The sequence below is a fragment of the Zophobas morio genome, unplaced genomic scaffold (assembly GCF_036711695.1).
Source record: "Zophobas morio isolate AGI-343-1 ecotype UQ-CSIRO unplaced genomic scaffold, CSIRO_AGI_Zmor_V1 ptg000026l, whole genome shotgun sequence".
NCBI classification, from domain to species: Eukaryota; Metazoa; Arthropoda; class Insecta; order Coleoptera; family Tenebrionidae; genus Zophobas; species Zophobas morio.
In genome coordinates, this window is record NW_026972131.1 from 1,130,446 (window position 1) to 1,154,043 (window position 23,598).

The window sequence follows — 23,598 nt, forward strand, 5'->3', positions numbered from 1 at the left end:
TTAATTGTTTTATTAATTAAAAAATTGGTTGAAATTTTTTCGATACAACTTTCCTCGCCCCTGAAGTACAATCAAACATACTCAGCTTTTTCGAAACATCATTTTTGCGAATTTTATTTCTTTTTTTTTCTGAAAACCTCAGTATTTTGCTCCGTGACAATCAACATGCTATATTTTTTGAATCAGCATGTCGAGATCTACTTTCCTGAATTTTTTCGCAATTTTTAGACCACTTTTTTAAAAGTGAAATTTTTTCATTGGTCCCCCCTTTTTCAAATTTCGGCCAATTTTTGACATTTTCGAAATTTAACTAAATACATTTTCTTGTAGATTTCCAGTGCTAGAACTCACTTCCGGCATCATTTCTTTGATAACTGCAACCGTTTTTGCGGAGTTGACGGTTTAAATACCGAAATTTTTAGAAATTTTCAAAAATTCGCGTTTCATACCGATTCTTTCGAAAATGTTGCTCCGTGACCATCAACATGCTATATTTTTGGAATCAGCATGTCGAGATTTACGTCTCTGAATTTTTTCGCAATTTTTAGACCACTTTTTTTAAAAGTGAAATTTTTCAATTGTCTCCCCCTTCTTCAAATTTCGACCAATTTTTGACACTTTCGAAACTTAACTAAATACATTTTCTTCTAGATTTCGAGTGCAAGAACTCACTTCCGGCATAATTTCTTTGATAACTGCCACCGTTTTTGCGCAATCAACGGTTAAAATATCGATATTTTTAGAAAATTTCAAAAAATCACATTTCATACCGATTCTTTCGAAAATGTTGCTCCGTGACCATCAACATGCTATATTTTTGAAATCAGCATGTCGATATCTACTTCCCTGAATTTTTTCGCAATTTTTAGACCACTTTTTTAAAAGTGAAATTTTTTCAATGGTTCCCCACTCTTCAAATTTCGGCCAATTTTTGACATTTTCGAAAATTAACTAAATCCATTTTCTTGTAGATTTCGAGTGCTAGAACTCACTTCCGGCATTATTTCTTTGCTAACTGCCACCGTTTCTGCGGAATCTACAATTTAAATATCGAAATTTTTAGAAAATTTCAAAAATTCGCATCCCCGTTCTTCAAATTTCGGCCAATTTTTGACATTTTCGAAACTTAACTAAACACATTTTCTTGTAGATTTCGAGTGCTAGAACTCACTTCAGGCATTATTTCTTTGCTAACTGCCACCGTTTCTGCGGAATCTACAATTTAAATATCGAAATTTTTAGAAAATTTCAAAAATTCGCATTTCATACCGATTCTTTCGAAAATGTTGTTCAGTGACCATCAACATGCTATATTTTTGGAATCAGCATGTCGAGATCAACGTTCCTGATTTTTTTCGCAATTCTTAGACCACTTTTTTAAAAGTGAAATTTTTTCAATGGTCCCCCGTTCTTCAAATTTCGGCCAATTTTTGACATTTTCGAAACTTAACTAAACACATTTTCTTGTAGATTTCAAGTGCTAGAACTCACTTCCGGCATCATTTCTTTGAAAACTGCTACCGTTTCTGCGGAATCTACAATTTAAATATCGAAATTTTTAGAAAATTTCAAAAATTCACATTTCGTACCGATTCTTTCGAAAATGTTGCTCTGTGACCATCAACATGCTATATTTTTGGAATCAGCATGTCGAGATCAACGTTCCTGATTTTTTTCGCAATTCTTAGACCACTTTTTTAAAAGTGAAATTTTTTCAATGGTCCCCCCTTCTTCAAATTTCGCCCAACTTTTGACATTTTCGAAACTTAACTAAATACATTTTCTTGTAGATTTCGAGTGCTAGAACTCACTTCCGGCATCATTTCTTTGATAACTGCAACCGTTTTTACGTAATCGACGGTTTAAATATCGAAATTTTTAGAAATTTTCAAAAATTCGCATTTCATACCGATTCTTTCGAAAATGTTGCTCCGTGACAACCAACATGCTATATTTTTGGAATGAGCATGTCGAGATCTACTTCCCTGAATTTTTTCGCAATTTTTACACCACTTTTTTAAAAGTGAATTTTTTTCAATGGTCCCCCCTTCTTCAAATTTCGGCCAATTTTTGACATTTTCTAAACTTAACTAAATACATTTTCTTGAAGATTTCGAGTGCTAGAACTCACTTCCGGCATCATTTCTTTAATAACTGCAATCGTTTTTGCGGAATCGACTGTTTAATTATCGAAATTTTTAGAAATTTTCAAAAATTTGCATTTCATACCGATTCTTTCGAAAATGTTGTTCAGTTAGCATCAACATGCAACATTTTTGGAATCAGCATGTCGAGATCAACTTCCCTGAATTTCTTCGAAATTTTTAGACCACTTTTTTAAATGTGAAATTTTTTCAATGGTCCCCCCTTCTTCAAATTTCGCCCAATTTTTGACATTTTCGAAACTTAGCTAAATACATTTTCTTGTAGATTTCGAGTGCTAGAACTCACTTCCGGCATCATTTCTTTGATAACTGCAACCGTTTTTGCGGAATCGACGGTTTAAATATCGAAATTTTTAGAAATTTGCAAAAATTTTCATTTCATACCGATTCTTTCGAAAATGTTCCTCCGTGACCATCAACATGCTATATATTTGGAATGAGCATGTCGAGATCTACTTCCCTGAATTTTTTCGCAATTTTTAGACCACTTTTTTAAAAGTGAAATTTTTTCAATGGTCCCCCTTCTTCAAATTTCGGCCAATTTTTGACATTTTCGAAACTTAACTAAATACATTTTCTTGTAGATTTCGAGTGCTAGAACTCATTCCGGCATCATTTCTTTGATAACTGCAACCGTTTTTGCGGAATCGACGGTTTAAATATCGAAATTTTTAGAAATTTGCAAAAATTTTCATTTCATACCGATTCTTTCGAAAATGTTCCTCCGTGACCATCAACATGCTATATATTTGGAATGAGCATGTCGAGATCTACTTCCCTGAATTTTTTCGCAATTTTTAGACCACTTTTTTAAAAGTGAAATTTTTTCAATGGTCCCCATTCTTCAAATTTCGGCCATTTTTGAGATTTTCGAAACTTAACTAAATACATTTTCTTGTAGATTTCGAGTGTTAGAACTCACTTTCGGCATTATTTCTTTGATAACTGCAACCGTTTTTGCGGAATCGACGGATAAAATATGGAAATTTTTAGAAAATTTCAAAAATTCACATTTCATACCGATTATTTCGAAAATGTTGCTCCGTACCATCAACATGCTATATTTTTGGAATGAGCATGTCGAGATCTAATTCCCTGAATATTTTCGCAATTTTTAGACCACTTTTGTAAAACTGAAATTTTTTCACTGGGCCCCCATTCTTCAAATTTCAGCCAATTTTTGACATTTTCGAAACTTACCTAAATACATTTTCTTGTAGATTTCGAGTGCTAGAACTCACTTTCGGCATTATTTCTTTGATAACTGCAACCGTTTTTGCGAAATCGACGGTTTAATATCGAAATTTTTAGAAATTTTCAAAAATTCCCGTTTCATACCGATTCTGTCGAAAATGTTGCTCCGTGACCATGAACATGTTATATTTTTGGAATCAGCATGTCGAGATCTACTTCCCTGAATTTTTTCGCAATTTTTAGACCACTTTTTTAAAAGTGCAATTTTTTCAATGGTCCCCCTTCTTCAAATTTCGGCCAATTTTTGACATTTTCAAAACTTAACGAAACACATTTTCTTGTACATTTCGAGTGCTAGAACTCACTTCCGGCATCATTTCTTTGATAACTGCAACCGTTTTTGCGGAATCGACGGTTTAAATATCGAAATTTTTAGAAATTCTCAAAAATTCGCATTTCATACCGATTCTGTCTAAAATGTTGCTTCGTAACCATCAACATGCTATATTTTTGGAATCAGCACGTCGAGATCTACTTCCCTGAATTTTTTCGCAATTTTTAGACCACTTTTGTAAAGGTGAAATTTTTTCATTGGTCCCCCCTTCTTCAAATTTCGCCCAAATTTTGACATTTTCGAAACTTAACTAAATACATTTTCTTGTAGATTTCGTGTGCTACAACTCACTTCCGGCATCATTTCTTTGATAACTGCAACCGTTTTTGCGGAATCGACGGTTTAAATATCGAAATTTTTAGAAATTTTCAAAAATTCGCACTTCATACCGATTCTTTCGAAAATGTTGCTCCGTGACCATCAACATGCTACATTTTTGGAATCAGCATGTCGAGATCTTCTTCCCTGAATTTATTCGCAATTTCTAGACCACTTTTTTAAAAGTGAAATTTTTTCAATGATCCCCACTTCTTCAAATTTCGGCCAATTTTTGACATTTTCGAAACTTAACTAAATACATTTTCTTGTAGATTTGGAGTGCTAGAACTCACTTCCGGCATCATTTCTTTGATAACTGCAACCTTTTTTGCGGAATCGACGGTTTAAAAATCGAAATTTTTACAAAATTTTCAAAAATTCGCATTTCATACCGATTCTTTCGAAAATGTTGCTCCGTGACCATCAACATGCTATATTTTTGGAATCAGCATGTCGAGATCTACTTCCCTGAATTTTTTCGCAATTTTTAGACTACTTTTTTAAAAGTGAAATTTTTTCAATGGTCTCCCTTCTTCAAATTTCGCCCAATTTTTGACATTTTCGAAACTTAGCTAAATACATTTTCTTGTAGATTTCGAGTGCTAGAAACTCACTTCCGGCATCATTTCTTTGATAACTGCAACCGTTTTTGCGGAATCGACGGTTTAAATATCGAAATTTTTAGAACTTTTCAAAAATTTTCATTTCATACCGATTCTTTCGAAAATGTTCCTATGTGACCATCAACATGCTATATCTTTGGAATGAGCATGTCGAGATCGACTTCCCTGAATTTTTTCGCAATTTTTAGACCACTTTTTTAAAAGTGAAATTTTATCAATGGTCCCCCCTTCTTCAAATTTCGCCCAATTTTTGACATTTTCGAAACTTAAACTCACTTCCGGCATCATTTCTTTGATAACTGCAACCGTTTTTGCGGAATTGACGGTTTAAATATCGAAATTTTTAGAAATTTTCAAAAATTCGCATTTCATACCGATTCTTTCGAAAATGTTGCTCCGTGACCATCAACATGCTATATTTTTGGAATCAGCATGTCGAGATCTACTTCCCTGAATTTTTTCGCAATTTTTAGACCACTTTTTTAAAAGCGGAATTTTTTCAATGGTCCCCCCTTCTTCAAATTTCGGCCAATTTTGACATTTTCGAAACTTAACTAAATATATATTCTTGTAGATCTCGAGCTCGAGAACCCACTTCCGGCATCATTTCTTTGATAACTGCAACCGTTTTTGCGGAATCGACGGTTTAAATATCGAAATTTTTAGAAATTTTCAAAAATTTTCATTTCACACCGATTCTTTCGAAAATGTTGCTCCGTGACCATCAACATGCTATATTTTTGGAATCAGCATGTCGAGATCTACTTCCCTGAATTTTTTCGCAATTTTTAGACCACTTTTTTAAAAGTGAAATTTTATCAATGGTCCCCCCTTCTTCAAATTTCGCCCAATTTTTGACATTTTCGAAACTTAGCTAACTTCCGGCATCATTTCTTTGATAACTGCAACCGTTTTTGCGGAATCGACGGTTTAAATATCGAAATTTTTAGAAATTTTCAAAAATTTTCATTTCACACCGATTCTTTCGAAAATGTTGCTCCGTGACCATTAACATGCTATATTTTTGGAATCAGCATGTCGAGATCTACTTCCCTGAATTTTTTCGCAATTTTTAGACTACTTTTTTAAAGGTGAAATTTTATCATTGGTCCCCTCTTCTTCAAATTTCGGCCAATTTTTGACATTTTCGAAACTTAACTAAATACATTTTCTTGTAGATTTCGAGTGCTAGAACTCAGTTCCGGCATCATTTCTTTGATAACAGCTACCGTTTTTGCGGAATCGACGGTTTAAAAATCGAAATTTTTAGAAATTTTCAAAAATTCGCATTTCATACCGATTCTGTCGAAAATTTTGCTCCGTGACGATCAACATCCTATATTTTTGAAATCAGCGTGTCGAGATCTACTTCAATGAATTTTTTCGCAATTTTTAGACTACTTTTTTAAAAGTGAAATATTTTCAATTTTCCCCTCTTCTTCAAATTTCGGCCAATTTTTGACATTTTCGAAACTTAGCTAAACACATTTTCTTGTAGATTTCGAGTGCTAGAACTCACTTCCGGCATCATTTCTTTGATAACTGCAATCGTTTTTGCGGAATCGACGGTTTAAATATCGAAATTTTTTAGAAATTTTCAAAAATTTTCATTTCATACCGATTCTTTCGAAAATGTTCCTCCGTGACCATCAACATGCTATATTTTTGAAATCAGCATGTCGAGATCTACTTCCCTGAATTTTTTCGTAATTTTTAGACCACTTTTTTAAAAGTGAAATTTTTTCAATGGTCCCCCCTTCTTCAAATTTCGGCCAATTTTTGACATTTTCGAAATTTAGCTAAATACATTTTCTTGTAGATTTCGAGTGCTAGAACTCACTTCCGGCATCATTTCTTTGATAACTGCAATCGTTTTTGCGGAATCGACGGTTTAAATATCGAAATTTTTTAGAAATTTTCAAAAATTTTCATTTCATACCGATTCTTTCGAAACTGTTGCTTCGTGACCATCAACATGCTATATTTTTGAAATCAGCATGTCGAGATCTATTTCCCTGAATTTTTTCGCAATTTTTAGACCACTTTTTTAAAAGTGAAATTTTATCAATGGTCCCCCCTTCTTCAAATTTCGCTCAATATTTGACATTTTCGAAACTTAACTAAATACATTTTCTTGCAGATTTCGAGTGCTAGAACTCACTTCCGGCATTATTTCTTTGATAACTGCAACCGTTTTTGCGGAATCGACGGTTAAAATATCGAAATTTTTAGAAATTTTCAAAAATTCGCATTTCATACCGATTCTTTCGAAAATGTTCCTCCGTGACCATCAACATGCTATATCTTTGGAATGAGCATGTCGAGATCTACTTCCCTGAATTTTTTCGTAATTTTTAGATCACTTTTTTAAAAGTGAAATTTTTTCAATGGTCCCCTTTCTTCAAATTTCGCCCAATTTTTGACATTTTCGAAACTTAGCTAAATACATTTTCTTGTATATTTCGAGTGCTAGAACTCACTTCCGGCATCATTTCTTTGATAACTGCAACCGTTTTTGCGGAATCGACGGTTTAAATATCGAAATTTTTAGAAATTTTCAAAAATTTTCATTTCATACCGATTCTGTCGAAAATGTTGCTCCGTGACCATCAACATGCTATATCTTTGGAATGAGCATGTCGAGATCTACTTCCCTGAATTTTTTCGCAATTTTTAGACTACTTTTTTAAAGGTGAAATTTTATCAATGGTCCCCCCTTCTTCAAATTTCGGCGAATTTTTGACATTTTCGAAACTTAACTAAATACATTTTCTTGTAGATTTCGAGTGCTAGAACTCACTTCCGGCATCATTTCTTTGATAACTGCAACCGTTTTTGCGGAATCGACGGTTTAAATATCGAAATTTTTAGAAATTTTCAAAAATTCGCATTTCATACCGATTCTGTCGAAAATGTTGCTCCGTGACCATCAACATGCTATATTTTTGGAATCAGCATGTCGAGATCTACTTCCCTGAATTTTTTCGCAGTATTTAGACTACTTTTTTAAAGATGAAATTTTATCAATGGTCCCCTCTTCTTCAAATTTCGGCCAATTTTTGACATTTTCGAAAATTAACTAAATACATTTTCTTGTAGATTTCGAGTGCTAGAACTCACTTCCGGCATCATTTCTTTGATAACTGCAACCGTTTTTGCGGAATCGACGGTTTAATTATCGAAATTTTTAGAAATTTTCAAAAATTTTCATTTCATACCGATTCTTTCGAAAATGTTGCTCCGAGACCATCAACATGCCATATTTTTGGAATCAGCATGTCGAGATCTACTTCCCTGAATTTTTTCGCAATTTTTAGACCACTTTTTTAAAAGTGAAATTTTTTCAATGGTCCCCCTTTCTTCAAATTTTGCCCAATTTTTGACATTTTCGAAACTTAGCTAAATACATTTTCTTGTAGATTTCGAGTGCTACAACTCACTTCCGGCATCATTTCTTTGATAACTGCCACCGTTTTTGCGGAATTGACGGTTTAAATATCGAAATTTTTAGAAATTTACAAAAATTCGCATTTCATACCGATTCTTTCGAAAATGTTTTTCAGTGACCATCAACATGCTATATTTTTGGAATTAGCATGTCGAGATCTACTTCCCTGAATTTTTTTGCAATTTTTAGACTACTTTTTTAAAAGTGAATTTTTTTCAATGGTCCCCCCTTCTTCAAATTTCGGCCAATTTTTGACATTTTCGAAACTTAGCTAAATACATTTTCTTGTAGATTTCGAGTGCTAGAACTCACTTCCGGCATTATTTCTTTGATAACTGCAACCGTTTTTGCGGAATCGACGGTTTAAATATCGAAATTTTTAGAAATTTTCAAAAATTTTCATTTCATACCGATTCTTTCGAAAATGTTCCTCCGTGACCATCAACATGCTATATCTTTGGAATGAGCATGTCGAGATCTACTTCCCTGAATTTTTTCGCAATTTTTAGACTACTTTTTTAAAGGTGAAATTTTATCAATGGTCCCCCCTTCTTCAAATTTCGGCCAATTTTTGACATTTTCGAAAATTAACTAAATACATTTTCTTGTAGATTTCGAGTGCTAGAACTCACTTCCGGCATCATTTCTTTGATAACTGCAACCGTTTTTGCGGAATCGACGGTTTAAATATCGAAATTTTTAGAAATTTTCAAAAATTCGCATTTCATACCGATTCTGTCGAAAATGTTGCTCCGTGACCATCAACATGCTATATTTTTGGAATCAGCATGTCGAGATCTACTTCCCTGAATTTTTTCGCAGTATTTAGACTACTTTTTTAAAGATGAAATTTTATCAATGGTCCCCCCTTCTTCAAATTTCGGCCAATTTTTGACATTTTCGAAAATTAACTAAATACATTTTCTTGTAGATTTCGAGTGCTAGAACTCACTTCCGGCATCATTTCTTTGATAACTGCAACCGTTTTTGCGGAATCGACGGTTTAATTATCGAAATTTTTAGAAATATTCAAAAATTTTCATTTCATACCGATTCTTTCGAAAATGTTGCTCCGAGACCATCAACATGCCATATTTTTGGAATCAGCATGTCGAGATCTACCTCCCTGAATTTTTTCGCAATTTTTAGACTACTTTTTTAAAGGTGAAATTTTTTCAATGGTCCCCCCTTCTTCAAATTTCGCCCAATTTTTGACATTTTCGAAACTTAGCTAAATACAGTTTCTTGTAGATTTCGAGTGCTAGAACTCACTTCCGGCATCATTTCTATGATAACTGCAACCGTTTTTGCGGAATCGACTGTTTAAATATCGAAATTTTTAGAAATTTTCAAAAATTTGCATTTCATACCGATTCTTTCGAAAATGTTCCTCCGTGACCATCAACATGCTATATCTTTGGAATGAGCATGTCGAGATCTACTTCCCTGAATTTTTTCGCAATTTTTAGACCACTTTTTTAAAAGTGAAATTTTTTCAATGGTCCCCCCTTCTTCAAATTTCGGCCAATTTTTGACATTTTCGAAACTTAACTAAATACATTTTCTTGTAGATTTCGAGTGCTAGAACTCACTTCCGGCATCATTTCTTTGATAACTGCAACCGTTTTTGCGGAATCGACGGTTTAAATATCGAAATTTTTTAGAAATTTTCAAAAATTTTCATTTCATACCGATTCTTTCGAAACTGTTGTTCCGTGACCATCAACATGCTATATTTTTGAAATCAGCATGTCGAGATCTACTTCCCTGAATTTTTTCGCAATTTTTAGACTACTTTTTTAAAGGTGAAATTTTTTCAGTGGTCCCCCCTTCTTCAAATTTTGCCCAATTTTTGACATTTTCGAAACTTAGCTAAATACATTTTCTTGTAGATTTCGAGTGCTACAACTCACTTCCGGCATCATTTCTTTGATAACTGCCACCGTTTTTGCGGAATTGACGGTTTAAATATCGAAATTTTTAGAAATTTTCAAAAATTCGCATTTCATACGGATTCTTTCGAAAATGTTGCTCCGTTACCATCAACATGCTATATTTTTGGAATCAGGATGTCGAGATCTACTTCCCTGAATTTTTTCGCAATTTTTAGACCACTTTTTTAAAAGTGAAATTTTTTCAATGGTCCCCCCTTCTTCAAATTTCGGCCAATTTTTGAGATTTTCGAATCTTTACCAAATCATTTTCTTGTAGATTTCGAGTCCTAGAACTCACTTCCGGCATCATTTCTTTGATAACTGCAACCGTTTTTGCGGAATCGACTGTTTAAATATCAAAATTTTTAGAAATTTTCAAAAATTCGCATTTCATACTGATTCTGTCGAAAATGTTGCTCCGTGACCATCGACATGTTATATTTTTGGAATCAGCATGTCGAGATCTACTTCCCTGAATTTTTTCGCAATTTTTAGACTACATTTTTAAAAGTGAAATTTTATCAATGGTCCCCCCTTTTTCAAATTTCGGCCAATTTTTGACATTTTCGAAACGTAACTAAATGCATTTTCTTGTAGATTTCGAGTGCTAGAACTCACTTCCGGCATCATTTCTTTGATAACTGCAACCGTTTTTGCGGAATCGACGGTTTAAATATCGAAATTTTTAGAAATTTTCAAAAATTCGCATTTCATACCGATTCTGTCGAAAATGTTGCTCCGTGACCATCAACATGCTATATTTTTGAAATCAGCATGTCGAGATCTACTTCCCTGAATTTTTTCGCAATTTTTAGACTACTTTTTTAAAAGTGAAATTTTATCAATGGTCCCCCCTTTTTCAAATTTCGGCCAATTTTTGACATTTTCGAAACTTAACTAAATACATTTTCTTGTAGATTTCGAGTGCTAGAACTCACTTCCGGCATCATTTCTTTGATAACTGCAACCGTTTTTGCGGAATCCACGGTTTAAATATCGAAATTTTTAGAAATTTTCAAAAATTCGCATTTCATACCGATTCTTTCGAAAATGTTGCTCCGTGACCATCAACATGCTATATTTTTGGAATCAGCACGTCAAGATGTACTTCCCTGATTTTTTTCGCAATTTTTAGACCACTTTTATTTCTAAGAACTCTCCACTCTCAGTGATTTTTATAGTTCCGTCCGCGAAATATGATTTCGAGGAATTTCTTGCGGAGGGTTGCCGAAAAAAATATTTATTATACCAGTTTGAGACTCAATTCAATAACTTTGGCTACGACTGAAGTTTTTTGTCACATGATGCACAAGTTAATACATACTTTCAATTTTCACTACAGATAAGACGCCTACTTGCGGGTTATATAAAATTTATTCTTTTTGTAAGTCATAGGAAAACTTGAAATTGTTCTAAATATACCTAATTTAAGAAAACGGTCTTGCGTCCTTGGATCATTGTATAAAATACATTTGCCGGAACACATTCATGCTTACGTAAAATTTCACTTCATAACGTTTGATTAGCAACCACTTGATACAGAAAGATAATTGGCAACCACGGGAGGTTCTGCGTCTAGTGGTGATGATTCCTTTATATTAGGTCGACTTCATCAGTGCAGTCTTAGTCGAAAAGACGTCTGTACGAGGCGTCTTTGCGAGATCGAAAAAGGTAAGTTTGTGTGGTGCATGGTCGCTTTCAAAAAGTTAAACAATTTTCAAAAAAGTGGGGCTACTTTTTTTATAATTTTTTTAATACTTGCAAAGTGGTGCTAGCTAGCTATAGAATTTCTAGTGAAAATATTTGTAAATTTTATACATTTGTACTATCAAAGCAACTAATTAATAGTATAACAAAGTCATAAATATATGTAAGTATAAATTTTAATACAGTTGTGCAAGTACATATTGTTTCTTTTGGATCTTTAACAAAAAAAGATTTCTAAATTCAATTAACGGGACAAAATCAATTTAAAATGTAATTTCATAAAGGCTAATTTCGATAGTTTACCAGAACAAAGTTCTTTGCTGTTGACAGACTATTTAATCAATTTTAATTTGAGCAATTATTTTGCTTCAAGAAATTCATTATTACCTGAGATTTAATTTTAATTAAAACAGGTTATTGTCTTGCGATACGTATTGGAATTGTAGGAAATTACGCATAATTATGAATATATTTTCATTTACAAGCTTCTTCAGTTTTAAAATAGCTATCGATTTTATTTCGATGTATGACCCAAGAGGTTTTAAGTAAGTGGTTGTGGAGTTAAGTGTGTTAGAGGAGTTTTATTTGGTACCAACTCCTTTTGACCATTTTTATGACTGTACTAATTAAGTTCAGTTAATATGGGACTTAGTTTGAATAGTCTTACGTCAAACATTATTTTAATGGAATTAAATTTTCGTCTAAAAAATCTATGGGTACAATCAGGTAATGTTATCTTGCCGTTTTAACTTTGTTAGGTTGAAATAAAAGCGATAATGACGTAAATGCTTCAGATCTGTAATTTTTACTTACAATATATCCTTTTGAAACGCTAGTAAAGTTGTTTCACAATGTTCCGGATCCTGTAGTACTTTGTTTGTCTTGCCATTGTAGCAGTGAACTGTCGCTTGCAGTTTCAGTTAGCAAATGGATAAAGACAAAGCATTTTTATTTACAATCAGCTCATATGTATTTAACAAAACACAAACTGAATATGTGTATAAGCCACAAAATGAATAGTGCTCAATGTATCTTCGAAGTATAATCAAGTAAGTATATTAAAAAATATATTCATATATATTTCGATGTTCGAAATGTAAAGAATTTTCAAAAGTTAGCAGTGTGATAGTTATATCAAAAATAATCCTGAAATATATGAAGCAGTATTTGATTGTCTTGAAGTTTCACACGATTTATCACATAACTGCATTATTGTAGAAGATTTCAACAGTACAGTAAGTCTACAATTCTTGATTTAATTTTTTTTTTCTAAAAACATCACCAGTATTACCTAATTCACATAATATTTATCTCCTTACGAAACAGGGTAATCCTCATATATCTATCTTTGTTTATGGCACGGTTGCACAATATGCATTCGAATCGAAGATGGATTATGCAGTCGACATATACTTCAAAAAAGTAACATTTCTGGAGTTTTTTTTTAACGAATTTTTTGGATCTACAAACGCCAAAATGTGAAAAATTAACCCAAACTAAACGTCTCCTTTTGGAAAATTTTCTAAAAGTTAAAAGATTAGTAGTTGGAATTTATTGATTTATTTATTTAAAAATGAAATAGGGCTGAGGCTGGAGCTTGTTATGGCCAAGGGACAATTGTTACAAATTTAAATTGGTACATATATATGTAGATTGTAACCAAAACACGTTCATCGTATAACTGGTTGCCAACCTCAGCAAGAAGAAAAACCAGAAAGTTATCAATGTTTTTACAAAAAAACAGCTGATATAATAGATAGTGAACTTTTTCCTAATGACTATGTAATCTATGGGGATTTTAATGCTGCAGAATTTACTGTTAGTGCTAATAACTCCGATTATCAAAGTATCATCCTTAACAATTTTCAAGCATTTAATAGTCTTTCTCAACTCAATTCTGTTACAAAATGCTCACCAAAGAATCCTAGATTTATAGTCTTTTCTAATCTTAATTGGCTTGTTGAACCTGCTGACTTTTCTCTTGTCAAGAAAATTGATGCTCACCATCCACCCCTTTTAATAAAAGTTAACCTCAACGATCAAACCCCTAAGGTCTTTCCTCTTAATAATGCCATTGAACATTACAACTTCAAAAAAGCTAATTATCCCCTGCTATATGAAAAACTAACGTCCTGTGACTGGAACATTCTCGACTCTTGCTCTAATGTTGACCAGATTTGTTCGTTATTCTACAAAGAGTTATTTCAAACCAAGAACCAAGTAATAATAACTGCTTTAAAAACTAAAGACAAAATTCATATGTTATATAAAAAATACAAATCTAATTATTTCTATAATCTGTTCAAATCTGATCGGTCTAATTGTAAATTTCTTATAGAGAATTCTTATAAGAAATATATTGCTGAGATCGAAACCAAGATTACAGATGACCCAAAAAAGTTTTGGTCCTTTATTCAAAGTAAAAAAAAACGGTATTAGAATTCCGGGTATGTTGCGTTACAATAACACGGAATTACCTTCTCCTGATATGATAGTCAATGCTTTCGCTGATTATTTCAAGAGTATTCACTCTGAATCTGATCCCAGCAGCTACCTATCAACGAATCTTGAACTAGCTCCCCGGCTTTTTGTTTCTTGTGATTCCTTTTCAGATAACGATACTTTTTTAGCTTTAAAAACATCTAAAAATTCTTTTACGGCGGGCTCTGATGGTATTCCTAGTTTTTTACTTTTGGACTGTGCAAATATTTTAGTGACCCCACTTTCAAAAATATTCAATTGTATTTTAAAACAGTGTTCAATATCTCATATTTGGAAAACATCTAACATCTGTTCTGCTACTTTGCTAAAATATTTGAATCATTTTTTTTATTACTCCTTATCAACATGGATTTGTTGAAAAAAGATCTACTGTGGATAGTGGATACAATTTATACGGATTTTTGTAAAGCATTTGATAAAATTGACCATTAGACTATTGTACGACCATTGCTTTTTCGATCAAAAATAATGAAAACTTAATAAAAAACTAAAACAATAAACAAAATCACTTATGTGATCTTCAAAGTTAACACTTGACTTTGCTGTATATTTCGGTCAGTAGCAGGGACATTAATATCAACAGGATTGGTATATAAAGTTTCTTCTAAATTTACCTTCTTTGATGGGCATAAACTCGTAGACATAGAGACACTTGTTGTCGGAGAAGATTTAGATTTTTCAAACGAACGACGATTGTAGCCCTTTGGCTTTCGATAATCCCTTGGCGTTAGTCTTCATCACGCCCTTAATACAAAAATAACTATCTTATCTTTAATTTTTCATATGCGGTTTCGCAGGGTTGTTTATTTTTTCAGCGCGAAATTTAAATTTCAAATTTTATTTTTTTTAATTGGGTATTTTTAAAATGTAGCTGGATTCTGGATTCTATAGGGTGCTCAACACTATGACGCGTTGTTGATAACTGTTTATAGAACAGAGAAAAAATAGTTTAAAAAATTCTGGGATCCAAATGTAGAAAATATAGCCCTTCAAAATTTAACTTTTATTTTCAATATTTCACCATATTCTAATTCATCACTTAGTGTTGGATACATGAAATCAATTAGACTTCGATTGTTCAAAATAATTTTGGAGGTATTTTCTTTTCATCCACAGTTTTCTTCATTTTATAATACTTACAACAAAAAACTTAAAAATTGTTTAGGATGATTTGGACAAGTGTGGCTAATTTTAGAGTCTTTTGATTTATTTTTAGAACCAAATTTTATATGAAACTGCCTAGCTCTACCTATTACCTGTTTTAAAATGGTATCATGTTCTTCTTTCGTGTCAGCATGCGTTAAAATATCATCTATATAAATTATTATTCCATCAGTACCAGAAAAATATTTGCTAGTTAACTTTTGAAAAATTTCAGGAGCTGATTTTATACCAAACGGCATACGATTAAAACGATTCAGTCCAAATGGTGAACTAAATATACATAATTTAGAAGATTCTTCTGTCAGGGCCACTTGCCAAAATCCATCTTTGAAATCTAAAAGTGTAAAGAATTTTCTATGAGCTAATTTTGGTTTAATGTCATCCTGAGTGGGAATTTCATAAAAGTCTCCCTATATAAATTCACTAGCTGACCCCGTGAACTTCGTTTCACCTACAATTTAATTTTGAATCTGCAAAATCGAAAGCTTTGAAATCTTGCAGATGTTTTAAACATATGATAAGCATAATAATTTTTTATTCAAAATATATTTACTTATCCCCTCCAAAAAATTGATGACGTTAGCCCAAAATTTTGCCAAATGAATCCTATCTAAAATGTCCAAAATAGGATGAGACTATACTTGTGATTTATCATTCCATTCATATTTTTTAGTTTTGCTTATAGGAGGTGTCTCAAAAAATTAATCACTGAGTCAATTTATTTTATTGATTGAATCAAGAATTGCAAAACTGAATTTTGAAATATTGCAGACGTTTTGAAGTTACTGTTTGACATGGTAGGTTTTCAATCAAAATATATCTGTTTATCAAGCCCAAAAACTTGAAGACGTCATCTCAAGATTTTGCCGAATAAATCCTATCTAAAATGTGGAAAACATCATCAGTATATTTTCGTAATTTATCATTGCATTCATATTTTTTAGATTTGCTTTTACAGTGACTCAAAAAAATATATGAATTAGTTAATTTATTTTAGTGAATAACTCAAGAGTTGCAAAAATGAATACTTTGAGATCTTGCAGACGTTTTAAAGTTATTGTAAGCATGGTAAATTGTTAAGAATATTTATTTATTCTCCCCAAAAAATTGATGGAATGGCTCACTCGATTTTCGCAGATAATTTTGGGAATACAATACTGTTATTTTTAGTATTACACTGCACCAATCCAAGGTGGTATACGTGTTGATAGTAAATGTTGATTAGGTCATCACAAAATTGTGTGAAGAACAGACTCAACTCGAAAATGCTGAATAGGTTTCATTATACTTTTGGTGCGAAGGAAGTTCTGTCGAAACAACGTTCGATCAATTTTTTGACAATCAATTGATATAAATAAAACTCAGTAGATGCTCATACTCGAAATACGAACTATATACTCGAATATCAAATCAAAATATTTCTAGTTTTTCTAGATGATACTAATACTTCAGTAAGTAACAGTTGATGCTCAAGTAGCATCTCGATACAACAAAAAAGGACAACAGTGACAGTGTTCAACCATCAAGGCAAAAATCGGGTCACCAAAATATAAGTTAGTATGGGGTAGACACCTTGAGATGGGAATCTCTATGACCAGTGTTAGAAAAAACGCACTGCACAATTTATGCATAAATAAAAGTTAATTACATGAAAAGTTTTCGATATTCCTGCTTCTAATGTGTTTTTCAAACTGAATGCACCTTTTGACGACGTTCCACGTTCATGAAAGTCACCATGTTTAGTTAAAATTCACTCTTACAACGATCCTACTGGTTTTCTAAGCTGCTTTACAGACAGCTCAATTATTTGCCACGCCGATGCTCATTTCTAGATTAAATGCTCACAAAACGCGTAGATGTTCAGTTTGTGTCCCGGGAGATACAATGTTTCCAAGTAGGTACTCAGTACATAGAGTAGATGCTCAGGTATATAAGAGTCATAATGAAGTAGGTACTTCGTACTTCGAATATGAGTATCTACTTACTTTTATGCATACCACCCAATGTCTCGCTTCAATGTTTGACTATTATGTTGATTATGAGCACGACGCTGATCAACTTCCATATCCGAATTACCCATGAAATAAATCATTGCGGTTTGCACCTGAGGTAGTTCGTCGCACATTTCATTGACTTCGTGGACCTATGTGAGACTGTCGTCTTCTCGGCATTTTAATGAACTTCATAAAACGACACAAAATTATTTTCACAGTCAATCAAACCTGTAAATTTTGTCTTGAGAATTTTAAAATATTGAAAACTTCAAATTAAATCCTCGAATAACGGTAAAGTTTGAGGTTTTGTCGAAACCAACAAAGTAAATATAGGTAAAAAGAATGGCATATCAAAATGAATAAAAAACTTTCGCAATGTGTAATTAAATTCACTTTAACCAAGACTTTTCTTAAAATAAACGACGTTTTTTTTTACGAAAAAACAAAGAACGATTTGAAATGCAATATACTTTTCACAATCGCACGGAAGAATTAGTTTTGTATGACACGTCAGTTACACGACAGGTCCGTCAGAAACGCCAACTATTGAAATTAATTCGAAGTGGCGATTCCCCTACAAAATTTTTAGAATTTTTTTATTTTTTAACTGCTCTTTTAAGTTATCCTTATTTTTTTTATTTATAAACCATCCCCGTAATATAAAAAAATTTGAAATGGGTCAAGCCGTTTTTGAGTCTTAGAGAGACCAACAGGAACAGCAATTGATTTTTATTTTATAGACGATTAAAAAATGGGGGTTGGTGGTAGAAAGGTGAAAATTTAGGGTTATGTGTATTTTTTTCACTACCAGCCACGACGCATGCAAATGTCGACTCATTTAGTGGTAGCAAATTCAACTTTTGCTACCACGGGTTCAAAAAGAAAAATTGAGGTTATGTACGCAATGTTTGATGTGATTATTTCTTAAAAAATGAACAAATGTGTGCTACAAACATTACTTGAGTATACGCATGATAGTTGGTAGACGGTAGAAGATAAAATGATTAACTTAGCGACAAGTATAAACGGTTTTCTTTGTGTTAAAGATTTAGATTAAGTTTGATTAGAAATCAAAACAAAATCATGTTGCGTCAAAAAATTGAACGTTTATTTTTTCAATTTATTGTCTTATGGTGTCTACTAGTGAAAAAAATAGTATATTAACCACGGTTGCAAAGCCACTTCTAGACCTCGCGCTTCAGAGCCCTCGACGCTGCGCGTCTCGGGTTCTAATTTGCGCTCGGTCTAGAATGCTTGGTCTTGCAACCTTGGCTAATAATATACTATTTTGATGCCAAATCTTAAAAAAATAAAAATAAAAAATTGTGTCCAAAAAATAGACAAACATTTTTTAGGGTGGGCCACCCTTATCACTTAATGGTTTAAAAAGTAGTTTAAAACATATTGTCAGACCTACCGAATATGCATAAAAAAATTCATACAAATCGGTGATCCCATTTCGGAGAAGTTCGGTTACAAACACTGTGACGCCAGAATTTTATACATAATGCATTATTATTTTAGAACTAATTTCATTACTATAAAAAAGGTTATACTGACTCGACCTTAAAAGATAGACATATGCTGTCGCGGACTTTTCTTTAGATCTTTTAGAGGGGAACAATTTCGTCATACATGATTTTCACGTAACTTTAACCGTTTAAGCAGCGTAAGCAACGGAAGCTGTCAAAGGAGGAATAATTTTCCCGTTTTTCCGAATTTTTCATTGCTACTTCGCTCCTAATTATCGTAGTGTGATGTTATATAGCCTATATGTAGATATGATACATGGACTATCCAACACAAAAAGATTTTTTGAATTTGAACCAGTAGTTTCTGAGATATGCGTGTTCAAATAAACAAAAGCTTCAGCTTTATTATATAAGTATAGAAGTATAGATTTAGTTCTTTAAGAATGATTTATTTGGCTTTTCAACAGCAACTATGTTGTTGACCCAGTCAGTAAGTAAATTTAAACTTTTTTCTAAATGATCTCTAATTTCTACAGGAACTGTTCTTGCAGAATTAGCTTTAGGAACCGCATCATTTTTTAACTGAATATTATATATTTATCAGGAAAACATCCTAAACCATCAAAAATATCTTTATTCATATTAATGAAATCATTTTTTGAATCTACTTCCTCAATTAAATCAACTCGTTTAATTAAATTTAAATCAATATAAGTTTTTAAACCCAAAATTGGAATTGTTTGATTACAATTTACAATAACAAACTGAGTTCTAATAGCTTTTTTATTGACTTTGCAAATGACAGTTATTGTTCCAACAGGTATTAATTGTGTTAATAATAATAATAATAATAATAATAATGGTAGTTTATTTTCCCACAGACATTTAACGTCCTTATGGGAACAAAAATATAAATATATGCGAATTTAATAATAATAGTAATAATAAAGGAAAAAAAAATAATAAGGTATGCTGTTACAATTAGAACAAAAAAAAAAAATAATAATAAATAAACAATAAAGATCCACATAATCAAATACTGACAGCTGAGATAACTGCTATTACTGATTGTAGTGCGTAAGAAGAATATTTTTCAATTTACGGTTACAGACATTATCAAAAAATATATCAAATTTATCACTAACACAGTTATACAATTTGAAACAGTTTAGAAGAGGCGAGTTGTAATGTTGAAATGTGTTAGGAATTTTATAAGAAAATGTGAATGCGTGTCTACTAATAATTCTGTTTACATTTATTTTGATTTTACCAAGAAGTTCAGCACTTTTAATTGTACCAAATATTATTTTTTGTAGAAAAGTTAGACACGCCACATATCTTCTACTTGAGAGAGAATTTTCATTTATTAGATGTAACAATGCTTTCTGCTCATAGTGTGGTGTTGGATAGTGTCCGTACGTCTTTTAAAATAAATATTTACAAAATTTTCGTAAAACATTCTCTAAGTAATCAATATATGTTGTTTGCCAAGGACACCATACACAACAACAATATTCCAGCCTGGACCTAACCAAGGTATAAAATAACAATTTAATTGGAAAAGTATTCCTCATGTCAGAGGTGTTTCTAATAACGAACCCTAGCAACTTCAGTCCCTTCTGTAAAATGTAGTTAATGTGCGGTACGAAAGAAAGTTTATTATCCACTATAACGCCAAGATCTAAGAACTGCTCACAACGCTCAAGTACATTACCATGAATATTGTAAAAGAAATCCACATTAACTTTTTTCCTACTGATTGACATTACTTTACATTTTGCTGTATTAATGCGAAGAAAGTTCCTGCTACAATATTCTCCAAACAAATCAATACTGTGTTGAAGATGCAAACAGTCAGAGTATGAGTTTATAATATTGACAATTTTTAGATCATCGGCGTATACATAAAACTTACAATTTATGTATTCATAAACGTCATTAAAAAATATAATAAAAAGAAGTGGTCCAAGATTGGAACCTTGGACGACTCCACTATTAGAAGAAAATTCTTCTGATTGATAACTGCTATATTCCACATATTGGCGCCTGCACATTATAACTGATTTTAATAGTTGAACTAAACTACAAGAGAGACCAAAATTTTGTAATTTGTTAAGTAAAATACAATGATGCACTTTATCGAAAGTCTTAAGTCAGGTCTGTGTATACAACGTCAACTTGTTTTCTCTCATCAAGAGCTTGCGAAGCGAATTGTGTAAATTCAAATAGATTGGTTGCCGTTGACTTTTCCTTTACAAAACCATGCTGTTATTTGTTTATAAAATTGACTACATGCGAATATAAAACTTCTGATAATATGCACTCAAAAAGCTTAGCAAAATTGGATAACAGTGCAACAGGTCTATAATTTTTTATGTCACTTTTATCGCCAGATTTAAAGATCGGACAAATTTTTGAGTTTTTCCAGACAATAGGATACGATGTAATTTTTAAAATTAAATTAAAAATATGACAGATGGGAAACAGAAAACAATTAATACAATCAACCACAATATACGCAGGAACACCATCAGGACAGGAGACACCATTGCACTTAATTTTTTTCACTGCTCTTAATATATCACACTGATCAATCTTGAACATATGTAAAACAGGGAAATATTCACAACCAGGTTTAATACGTAAAGATGGGCAGCACCTATTATCACAGAAATTACAAACAGAGTTTACATTATCACAGAACTGATCACATATATGGTTTTCATCATGACTGAACACGGAAGCAAATTGGCGAGCAAACGCGTTTACAATTTCCTGTGGAGAATTCAAAGTGTTGTTGTTACATGTCATAGATGCAGGTATCCTGCTTTGACCCCTCTTTGCATTTATAAATGACCAAAAATTATTTGGATTTCGTTTGATGGAATTTTCTGCTGTCAGTATAAATCCGTGATATGCTCTTTGTATTTCACTTTTAATTTTTTTTTAAGTTCTTTAAATTTATCGAGATGATACAATAGTCCGGATTTTCTGTATCTACTCCAGTGATGCCTTTTTTGTTTTATCATGTTAATTATAAGTTTGGTAAATCAAATCGGATAGTCACTCCTTTTGGAATTACCTTTCCTTAGTGGAACTGTCTGAAGAAACTTTTCATGCAATGTGTTATAAAAGTAGTTACAAGCGGAATCTGGATCACTAAATTCTTCGATTTTTGACCAATCAGTATTTGCCAGTAACAAATATAGCTCTTCTAAGTTCGCTTTCCGAAAGTTGAAGATTACCGAATTGGGGTTCTCTACAAAGCGAAATTCTATACCTTTAAGCAATATATCGAGTTTTAAGCATGGGTGATACGGTGTTCCTCCAAAAGCCTCTAATGTTATAATCGTTTCTTCTAATCTAACCTTATGCTTAATTTTGCAATAAGAATTAAATGCCAAGATATTAACTTCAACACCAGTATGTAATTTTAAATTATATTTAACACCATTTCTATAAATCAATTTAAACCAATTCTTATTAGTATTCCTAAATAGTATTGTTAACAATCGGTTAAAGAATTTGAATTTGGCGCCTTGGTGGAAGTGGTGATACTGCGAGCCGCTGCCTGTCCACGTCGTTAGTGTGTGAGGAACTCGAAAATGCGCGCTGGCCTGGGATTCACTTGCTGCTCTATTATTGCGCTTGTGTTTAGCTGTTTCTCTAATGTTTTGTTTTTATTATTTTTTTTTTTGAAAATAAATCGCTTAAAGTATAATGATAAGAGTAGAGCAAACGCTGACAAGTGAGAGCAATTTTTGATCTAAAACTAATGCCAAAAGGTCACTGGCGTTACTAGAAAAATTTTAAATAGGGATTGACTTCCTGGTATTCAGCTTATTTACATAACATAATAAACAAAATATCGAAGATAATTATTTTTTATCTCGAAATTTGTCAGTTAAATAGTTTTAATATAAACTCAAGAAATTTTGGACAACGAAACTTTTTTTTTTCAAATTTTTGATTTGCATTTTCAACCAAATCTCTCACTGCATGGTTTTTGCTGAACCATTTTATTCTTGGTTTTTTCTTATTTCTTCTTTAGCTTTTCTGGTATAGATTTTCAGACGGTAAACTATTATTCTCGCAGTAAATTTTGTTTTGCTGTTGCAGCATGTTGGAAACTGTATTGAGCGATAAGTCGAATTTTTTCTAATTTCTTTCTTCATGACTTCCAAAACATTACCAGTGCAAAAATTATTATTCTTTAAATAATCTCTCAAATTCCAAAATATTTGCTCTACTAAAATTGCTATTTGGAACGCTTTCTCTGAAGCCTAATGTAAAGCACCAGTTTTATATTCTTTTAATGTCACAAATTTTGCATAATTTTCATTACAGTTCTTCGTAGAGACCAAAGCAAAAATACAAAGCATTTTTTTCTCTCAAAGAAAGTTCTTTTTTCTTCAAATTCCAATTTCTAGGTAAAGCTAAATTTTCTTTTCTTTTAGGAACATCGTTTTCTTTTCTGTTATTATTTTAATATAACTCAAAAAACCAACTAAAGGTGTTGTTTTGTCGGTTTCGTAATTTGAGTTATTTGAAACGTCTAAATATTGAGAAACTGATAAAAGTTTTAATTTGGGAAAATACATTTTCTAAACAATCTTGAGAAAATCTCGACGTTAATAAATATGAGTCTTTTTTTCGTTCAAAAACGAGTTTTGCAGGTCTAAA

The 23,598-nt window shown here is 32.1% G+C and overlaps 1 protein-coding gene across 2 annotated transcripts in view; it reads left to right on the forward strand.

The window, feature by feature from the left end:
- The first annotated feature begins 11,684 nt into the window (after nucleotides 1-11,684).
- The window catches only part of LOC135136473 (ion transport peptide), an 80,770-nt gene continuing 68,856 nt past the window's right edge, over nucleotides 11,685-23,598 (forward strand). For both annotated transcript variants that reach the window (XM_064065756.1, XM_064065759.1), the window contains exon 1: nucleotides 11,685-11,747. The gene's annotated coding sequence lies outside the window, so the exon portion shown is untranslated. The remainder of the gene's footprint in view (nucleotides 11,748-23,598) is intronic.